This window comes from Ziziphus jujuba, chromosome 6, assembly GCF_031755915.1.
Source record: "Ziziphus jujuba cultivar Dongzao chromosome 6, ASM3175591v1".
Lineage (NCBI taxonomy): Eukaryota > Viridiplantae > Streptophyta > Magnoliopsida > Rosales > Rhamnaceae > Ziziphus > Ziziphus jujuba.
Genome location: NC_083384.1, coordinates 25,324,411 through 25,334,473, shown reverse-complemented (window position 1 = coordinate 25,334,473; position 10,063 = coordinate 25,324,411). Strand labels below are relative to the sequence as shown.

General features: G+C 33.4%; 1 pseudogene; it reads left to right on the top strand.

Moving 5' to 3' along the window:
* The first annotated feature begins 7,926 nt into the window (after positions 1-7,926).
* Positions 7,927-9,852, top strand: LOC107417853 (geraniol 8-hydroxylase-like; annotated as a pseudogene).
* The last annotated feature ends 211 nt before the right edge of the window (positions 9,853-10,063 follow it).

Below are 10,063 nucleotides of genomic sequence, written 5' to 3'. Positions count from 1 at the left end.
AAACATTTTGTGTGATAGGAGTCCACCCCTCTGTGTGTCCATTTCGACCGGTAACACTCTCAACCTCTCTCTCAGTTTTGTTTTCTTCATTTCAAAATACAGCTTATTACCTCTACTACCACCTATCAAATTTCGTCCAATTCCAGAATTTTGGCTGATTGAAGAAGTCATTCTTCATATGTATTTTTGCTCAGCTTGTAAGGTATACGTGAATGATTGGGGTGTATACATATCAAACAAAAGCAACTGGATTGAGGAGCTGGTTGGATTTTCAGTTGGATGTGATGAGCCGAGAGGGAAAAGGTTCTTCATGACCTAAGGAAGGCATTCTTGGTAAGAGACATTTTCTTTCTGAGTTTGTGGTGTCTTTATGTAAATGACAGAGTTCTAGTACTGTAAAAATTGAAAAATATATCAGATTTTTGTTTTTAGGTTCATACCAAACTACATGATGAGTCAATAGGAAAACAAATATATGTAACCTGCATTCTTTGTTGGAACAACTTACAGCTTATTGCAGCATATATAGGATTAGGTGAATACTTTTAGTTCCTATGACTTATACAAATTACATTTCCATATCCTATTTGGTTTTCATAATTTCTAAGCGTAATTATATGTCATTTCCTGGAATTATGGTTTGGTTGTTTGTGGATGAGGTGGTTTTTTCCATTTGACTTACCCTCCAATAAGATTGAAAAAACTAATTCATTATTTTGGCAAAAACAATAAAAGTAGTGCATCTACACGAACTTGAGCCCAAAAATCATGTGGCAGAGCAATTGAAATAACCAAATGTAGGGATACTTGCCAAACTCCAAATCAGCTTGTAAACCAAGTCATCATAGAAACATAATAACATTGTCCACATTCTATTTAAAATATTATGTTACAAGATAACTCTATATCACACAGTTTATCCATAACTTAATGCCTAGTAAGCTGGAAATTTCTATTCTTATTTTTTTCAATAAAGTATATTTACATACATATAATTTTTATGTGATACATAAATATATATTAGCAGCTCCTGACATTGTGCATCCACTACCTTGCTGTCACCTTTAAAAAGGATCATGCTATAAGAAAACACATTGGACACAAGGTCATTGAAGTTTTATCTTTATTATGATAAAGTGAAGTTGATTATCAATGTTAATTCTAGATGGCTATGAATATACTCCAAAAACAAATATTAGTGGAATGAATAATGCTTAGTATACCTATCATTGTTCTTTTTGTTGTTTTTTTTTTTTAAATAGACCATTTCATGTCTTTGAGTATATGAATATTGCAATATCTGTTCTCCTTTTGCTAGTTAACTAGTTTATTATTCTTTTAATTTCCTATCCTTTAATGCTATCTTGCTGTGTATTGAGACACTTAAACCCATTTTAGCTTCAATATTGTACAAGTTAAGTTATTTTAAGTGCTTGATATATTATATCCTTATAACTATACTATTGGTTTCTTCTAGGAAGTTATGGAAAAAAAAATGGATATGGTGTCATGATAAGCTGTCAGATGAATACACAAATGGTGTTAAATCATTTATTGAATTGGCTAAACATCATTTAGATGAAGATAATAGGACTAGATGTCCTTGTCGATATTGTCGGAATGTGTATTTCCAAGATATAAGTGTAGTTGAACGACATTTATGGGTGAAAGGATTTTCACCAGATTATCACAATTGGATTTATCATGGAGAGGCATTGAATTTTCAAGGTATTGAAATGGGTTTTGAGGAAGATGATGAAGCTGTTGAACATGATAGGGAAGAAGATGATAATGATGATATCAGGGTAGCATTGCAAGATGCTGCAGGTGACATGGATATTGATGTAGATGCATATGAAGGTCACATTGGAGATCAAGATCATAGAAATAAAGAATTTTCAGGATTATTTGCTGAAGTTGAAAGCAAGTTATATCCAGGGTGTACAAAGTTCTCTGCATTGACTTTTTTCGTCAGGTTAATGCATATAAAAGCTTTAAACCATTGGAGTAACAAGTCATTTAGTATGTTGCTTGAACTTCTCAAGGAAGCACTTCCAGAAGGTACTAAATTGCCAAAGTCTTACTACAAGGCAAAATGTACACTTCATGCACTTGGATTAGGATATGAAACGATTCATGCTTGTAAATGGGATTGTGCATTGTTTTGGAAAGAATCAGCTGAATTGGATAAATGTCCAATATGTGCTGAACTGAGATACAAATTTCAAGGTACTGAGGGGAAAAGGATCCCTCAAAAGGTGCTTCGATATTTTCCTATCACTCCAAGATTGCAAAGATTATTTACATCTCGCCATACTACTATTGATATGAGATGGCACAAAGAGAAGCGTCCTAACACAAATGGAGTATTGAGGCATCCAGCAGATGGAGAAGCATGGAAGCACTTTGATGAACAATATCCGATATTTGCTATGGATCCTCGTAATGTCCGGCTAGGTGCTGCCACTGATGGATTTAATCCTTTTAGTAACATGAGTACTTCGTATAGCATGTGGCCAGTGATGTTAGTGCCTTATAACCTGCCACCTTGGAAGTGCATGAAAGAGACTTTTTCGATGATGTCACTATTAATACCAGGCCCAATGGCACCTGAAAAAGACATTGATGTGTACTTACAGCCTATGATTGATGAATTGAAAGATCTATGGACAAATGGCGTCACCACTTATGACATCTCTAAAAAGGAGAGGTTTACAATGCATGCAGCAGTGTTGTGGACAATACATGACTTTCCAGCATATGGAACACTTTCTGGATGGAGTACCAAAGGATACAAAGCATGTCCGACTTGTAATGAAGATACTTCTTTCCAAGCTTTAAGAAGTAAGATTTGTTACATGGGACATCGTCGATATTTATCCATAAATCATGCATGGAGAAATAATCGACAATATGATGGAAAGCCTGAACGAATTTTAGCTCCAAGGCAGTTTTCAGGAGCTGAAATATTACAACAGTTAGATAGGACAATTGAGAGCAGACCGGGAAAACATCCTAACAATGTGGATAAAAAGAGAAAATGTGCTGCCTGTGAATTAAATTGGACAAGGAAAAGCATATTTTTTGAACTAGAATATTGGTCTAAATTGAAATTTCGGCACAATTTGGATGTGATGCATATTGAGAAAAACATTTGTGATAATATAGTTGGAACAATGTTGGACATCAAAGGTAAGTCGAAGGATACTGACAAGGCACGTATGGATTTAAAGGATCTGAATATTCGAAAAGAATTGCATTCACAAGAAACTGGCGGTAAAGTTTTGAAACCTTTGGCATGTTTTTCATTAACAAGGGATGAAAAACATGAGTTTTGTAAGTTTTTGAAGTCTGTCAAATTTCCAGATGGCTATGCTGCTAATATTTCAAAGAATGTGAACATTAAGGATGGTAAGATATCAGGTTTGAAAACTCATGATAGTCATGTTCTTTTGTAACAACTTTTTCCTGTGGGTATAAGACCTTACATTAAGAAAGAGGTTTGTGGAACAATTATTGAAATGTGCATGTTCTTCCAAAAACTTTGTGCACGAACTCTATCTGTTTCAGACTTGGATATGTTACAAGAGGGGATAATACTTACATTGTGTAAATTGGAAAGAATATTCCCTCCAGCCTTTTTTGATATCATGGTTCATCTAGCAGTTCACCTACCATATGAGGCAAAAATGGCAGGACCAGTACATACTCATTGGATGTATCCTTTTGAAAGGTAAAGCCTTTGGTTATTAAAGTTGATCAATCAATTTACGTTCTTTTAATTTTTTAATTTTTTTACTTTTTTTTATTTTTATGATATTTTTCATTCATTATTAGAGCTTTGGGAACATTGAAAAAATATGTGAGAAATAAAGCTCATCCAGAAGGTTCAATAGCAGAGGGTTATGTTGTCAATGAGGCATTAACTTATTGTTCAATGTACCTTCATGGTATTGAAACTCGATTCAATCGGCCAGAACGTAATAAAGATGGTGAGAATCAGATTGCTTCGACTTTGTCAGTATTCACTCAACCTGTGAACTTGTTGGGGAAACCTCAATTTGTTGAACTGAAAGATGATGATTATAAAAAAGCTCATTGGTACATCCTTTACAATTGCTGTGAGTTGCAGCCATATTTTGAGTAAGAACCAAAACTTATATATTATTAGTTGAGGTTCAAAATAAGCAAATTATAAATCCATACTTCTAATTAAATTACATTTTTGCAGTGAGCACACCAAACTATTGCAAAACAGGGGTGTCACAAGTATTCTGCAGGTACAAGAAAAGGAATTTCCACAATGGTTTGAACAAAGGGTATGTATTTTTTAGTTATAAAAGGTAAAATTCCAGCTTGATATGTAAGTATTGTTAATTAATTAAAATTACATTTTCACAGATAAAATATTTCAGTAGATGTAAATATCCAATGGTAACTGATGAGTTGTACTCATTAGCATGTGGTCCTGATTATGGAATAAGATCATATAGTGGATGTGTAGTAAATGGGGTTCGATATCACACAAAAGTTCGTGATGATAGGCGTGTCACTCAAAATTGTGGAATTTGGGTTGTAGGTGATCATGATGGTGAATCTTGTGACTTTTATGGGGTAATAGAAGACATTCTTGTGTTAGACTATAGGTCTAAACACTCTGTTGTACTTTTTAGATGTGCATGGTTTGACACAAATGTGAAAAAGAAAAAGATGATCACAGAGTTTCAAATCACAAGCATTAATGTCACTTCATATTGGTATAAGAACGACCCTTTTGTCCTTGCCTCACAAGCTAAACAAGTGTTTTATGTGGATGATTACGAGATGGGTCAACATTGGAAAGTGGTTCGAAAGGTGCATCACCGTCATCGGTGGGCTTTTCCAGACCGATTAGATGAAGGTGATGATCATGGTGATTCATTTGAAGTTTATGAGTTGGATGCTTATCAAGAAAATGATTCAATGGACATTCAAAATTTATTTGAATAAATTGATATTGAACATCTTAATTGTGAAGATATTGACCCAATAGAAATTAATTTGAAGAGTGCAACAAACTATGAAGATGCAGATAGTGAGGCAGAGAGTGGAGATTTTGAAGATGCAGATAGTGGTGTAGAGAGTGAAGATTATGAAGATGCAGATACTGGCACAGAGAAAGAAGATAATGGGGAGTACAATGAGGAAACCGACAATGATAGTGAAGATGAGTTGTTAAGTAATGGTGAAACCGGTGAGGATACTGACTCATTTGCATAAATAACTATATATATTTTTTTCCTTTTTTCAGTTTCCTATGTAATGATTTCTGTTCATGTTAAAGATGATTATGTTCCATTTCAAACTAATTTAATATAACTATATGTTGCTTTTTTAATATAGCTTACTAGCATATATATATATATATATATTAAGTCCAGAATGTTCATATTGTCAGCTAATAATTCGTTTTTGTTTTTATTGTCATCACTTTACATATACTCTTATTCTTTAAAATTGTATCACAATATGATTATAATGCACCATGTTATCACCTTGGACATATTAGGAAGTTCCTTCACTTTGCATATACTAATTACTTGTACTGTTGTATTTATGTAATGATTCCTCTTCATCATACTGTTGTATTTGTGTAATGATTTATATTCATGTTTATGCTGATCATGCTCCATTTTAACTATAGGTTAATATAACCTACGCTGTCTTTTGAATGTGGTTTATTTGCATATATTAATTACTTATATTTATATTCTCACTTAATAATTTCTTTATTTTTATGTCATCATCAATTCCAATATGCTTTTATTTTTTAAAATAGGGGTGTCATCATAATAAAATATATTGCACCATCTTATCACCTTGGACAAGCACCTAATGACTACTCTTTTTTTTTTTTTTTTGTTGCAATTGATTACATCTACAGTGCCGAACATGATCCTAATAGGATATTTCTTAAAGTGAATTAGGAGGATTAGATATGTAAAAATATAAATAAATATATATATATATATACATATGTATATTTGTTTTTATTCCAATTCATGATAATATTTAGAGTAATAGTGATTCTATTTCCTTCAATGTTTTACCTTGTGCAAGTAATTTTTAGATTGAGAATTACTTGTATATTTGTGTAGAGTTTGTTTTGATTGAAAATTAATCATGTATTTTCATTTGTGAATTTATGCTCCATCATGAATGTTATTAGCTTAATAAAAAATGTTTTATCGGTGAAATTATTATTGCATTTTTTAGAGTTTGTCTTTTTTTTCCTAAATTTTATTATTGCCTCTATTTGTCAAATATTCACAAATGCATTTAGTGTTCTTGGAGAATTTCAATGGAAGTGAGGGATATTTATTATAGAATACTATTGGAGCTGAATCAGTTATGCACATTTTTTTTCCCCAATATATCAATCAATTAGTAATTTGTTTCTAATTTGTTTCGTTTGTATTTTGTCTTCAATTTTTTTTAATGTTTTTTTATATTTAAGAATGAGATGGTATGATTACAACAAACATGCGTTGATACAGTTTATGGTACGATTACAATAACCATGGATATTGGTGCGTGCTTTTCAAATTACATTGTAGCATCTCACAAGTATAAATTATATTGTTTGCTTTATTCATGTCATATACAGATGCTTTTTCTTCTTTAATATTTTGTGTTTGCAATGTAAATATAGTGTGATATCAATTTCATGTATGTAATGAAATTTATAATAATATAATCAGTTTTATACTTTTTGGTTAAACATATAATTGAAATTATACAATATTATTAATATTTATTAACATTCATAAGCATAATTCACTACCAATCTATTGGTAATTGATACCAAAATAAAGGTTTATAGAAACCCAATATTGGTAATTGATAATGCCCTTTATTTTGGTATACAGTGAAAAAGGGATACAGTGACTAATATTTTTGTCATTAAAATGCATTTCAAATTGCCAGTGATTATTATTATTAACCATAACATTCGTTAGTGAAAGGTTTCTCGACGACCAAATAATAGTTACAGAGTAATAAAATTTGCCACCAATTGTAACTAGCCACTATACCAACAATTTTCGTGACTACAAAAATGTGTCACTCAAACACTATTTAAGGACCAAATAATAAGTCGTTGAAACTAAATTCTTCGACCAAATCACATTGCTGCTAAAACCATATTTTTGCAACCAACTACATGGCCGTTCAAAACCTCTTTTGATGACTGGAACATTTTGTTATTGAATAGGGTTTTTAGTGACCATAATTTTGGCCATGAATATTTTAATAATTGGTCCTATAACATTTTTTGGTTACGAAGTTATAAGTTTTTATGACTAAAATATATGCTTAAAGTGACCATAAATAGTCACCAACACAGCATTGAGTGACAAAATATTGGTTGCTCATATTTTATAATTGGTCGGTAAAAGCTTAAAGTTGGTGTCCTTTTTAATATTCAAGGCGTTCTAAAGACTAATTTATGGTCACAAAATCCTTAAAAACTAGCCACTAAAACCTCAACAGATTTAGCAACCAACATATATTAGCTACTAAATAGAATCTGTTACGACGTTTAAGCGACCACGTGGTGACCACGGTTTTTTGGTCTCTAAAAGCCACTGGCGACCAAAATTGGATGTTTTGCAACCAAATTAATGGTTGTTAAAAGGCATTTTTTTAGTAGTGATATACCCTTCCAATATTTTTGATGTAAAAAATAAAAATGCAACTTTATTAGGAATTTAATGAACTATTAAGATGTAGCACTAAGATAAAAGGAGAGCCACCTAGGACCCTCTTCTAAATGAGTAAGTTCGTGTGCAATGGTTAAAGAATGACGTACTGGAACCTGTAATTATTTAATTTAAACATCAAATCTTCTTTTTGTTTTGTGCTTCTTTTATTTTTGCGACGAGATCTTCTATTGTTCAAAATAATAATAATAATTAATTAATTAATATACAAAATAGTTATGAATGAACAAGCGGAGCTAGTTGATGATCAAATCATTCACGACTTTCCACAAACTAATAATTGTACATGAACCTATTATTTTTATCTTTCGTCAACAAAATACAAACTAATGAAAAAGATAATTCAAAATAAATATAGAGATAAAAACAAATAATGTGTGCACGTCCTTCATCATGGTTCATTCTCCATAATCGCTGTGAGGTTTCCTCTAGATTTTGCTCTCTTTTCATTTTCAGAGCTAAGAGTTCACAGAGTTGCAGATAAGAGAGAAAGATGGGGTTTTTGCTCAGCATATTGTGTATAATCCTCACCTGGATATTCGTCCAAGCCCTCCGTTCAATCACAAGAGGAAAAACAAGGTCTAGAAAGCTTTCACCGGGACCAAAACAATTACCAATTATTGGAAACCTTCACCAACTTGGTGACAAACCCCACATGTCCCTGGCCGAGGTTGCAAAAATTCATGGCCCTCTAATGACCATGAAGCTTGGCCAGGTAACCACCATAATGGTTTCCTCAGCAGCCATGGCCAAATAGATCCTCCAAACACATGACCAGAACTTCTCCAAACGAGCAATCCCGGATGCAATCAGACAACATGATATTAACGCATTGCCTTGGATTCCTGTTTCAAACCTCTGGCGAACCCTTCGGAAAATATGCAACATCCAGTCGTTTTCCACCAAGGTACTTGATAACAACCAGAATCTAAGACACAGAAAAGTGCAAGAGAGCAGCTTAACCGGTGAAGCAGTAGATATGGGCAGCGCAGCTTTCACAACAACAGTGAACCTCATGTCTAATGCTGTTTTCTCTATTGATCTAACGGACCCAAGTTCTGATATGGCTACGGAGTTCAGAGAGTCTGCGATGAAAATCATGCAAGGGGCTGGGAAACCAAACTTGGGAGACTATTTTCCTTTACTTAGGTAGATTGACCCCCATGGCATAAGACGGAGCATGACAATTCACTTTGGGAAGATATTAGACGTGTTGGATAGAATGATGAATGAGAGGTTGCAGTTTAGAAAATTTCCTGGTTCTATTAGAAAGAACGATGTGTTAGATACACTACTGGATATCATAGACGAAAACAGCGAGGAGATCAACAAATTCCAGATTCAGCATCTGTTACTGGTCAATTTGCTAGACTCTTATACATCTTTGCCAATAGCTGTTTCTTTTGCTCTGTGTTCCATTTTCTCACATAAGCAATGTATCGAGCAGGTTCTATTCGTAGCTGGGACGGATACAACTGCGTCCACATTTCAATGGGCAATGGCAGAGCTGCTGAGGAAACCACAGATTCTATCCAGAGCCAGAGGAGAACTGGAGCAAATCGTCGGAAAACGAAACCCATTTGAGGAAGCAGACATCGCTCGCCTACCATACTTACAAGCCATTGTGAAAGAGACCTTTCGGTTGCACCCAGCGGTTCCATTGTTGCTTCCTCGTAAAGCCGAAGCGGATATAGAAATCCGAGACTTCATTGTCCCAAAGAGTGCTCAAATTTTTGTGAACGCATGGCAATCGGCAGGGATTCAAGCACTTGGGAGGACCCAAATTCATTCAAATCAGAGCGGTTCTTGGGGTCAGAAATTGATGTAAAAGGCAGAAGCTTTGAGCTTATTCCATTTGGTGGGGGACGAAGAATATGTCCTGGATTGCCATTGGCATAAAGAAAGTTGCATTTGATGCTGGGTTCGCTTATCAACTCCTTTGAGTGGAAGCTTGAAAATGGAACTGAACCAGAGGACTTGAATATGGAGGATAAGTTTGGGATCTCGCTAGAATTGGCTCAACCATTGAGAGCTGTCCCTCTTTCCCTTTAAGGATTTGTTGTCCAAAGGCTATCGTATTAACTCAATTATGTTTTATTATATTATATCAAAATGGATTTTATTAAATTATACTATATTAATATTTTATATTTGATATTGTTTGGTGCATCTATACTATAAAGTTTTGTAAAAATAATTAATATTTGTCAAGATGAATTATTTTTTATACTTATTCATCTAATTTTCTTAAACAATTACATTATCTAAACAGATATAATATTAATTGTTAGAAGATGTTTCTT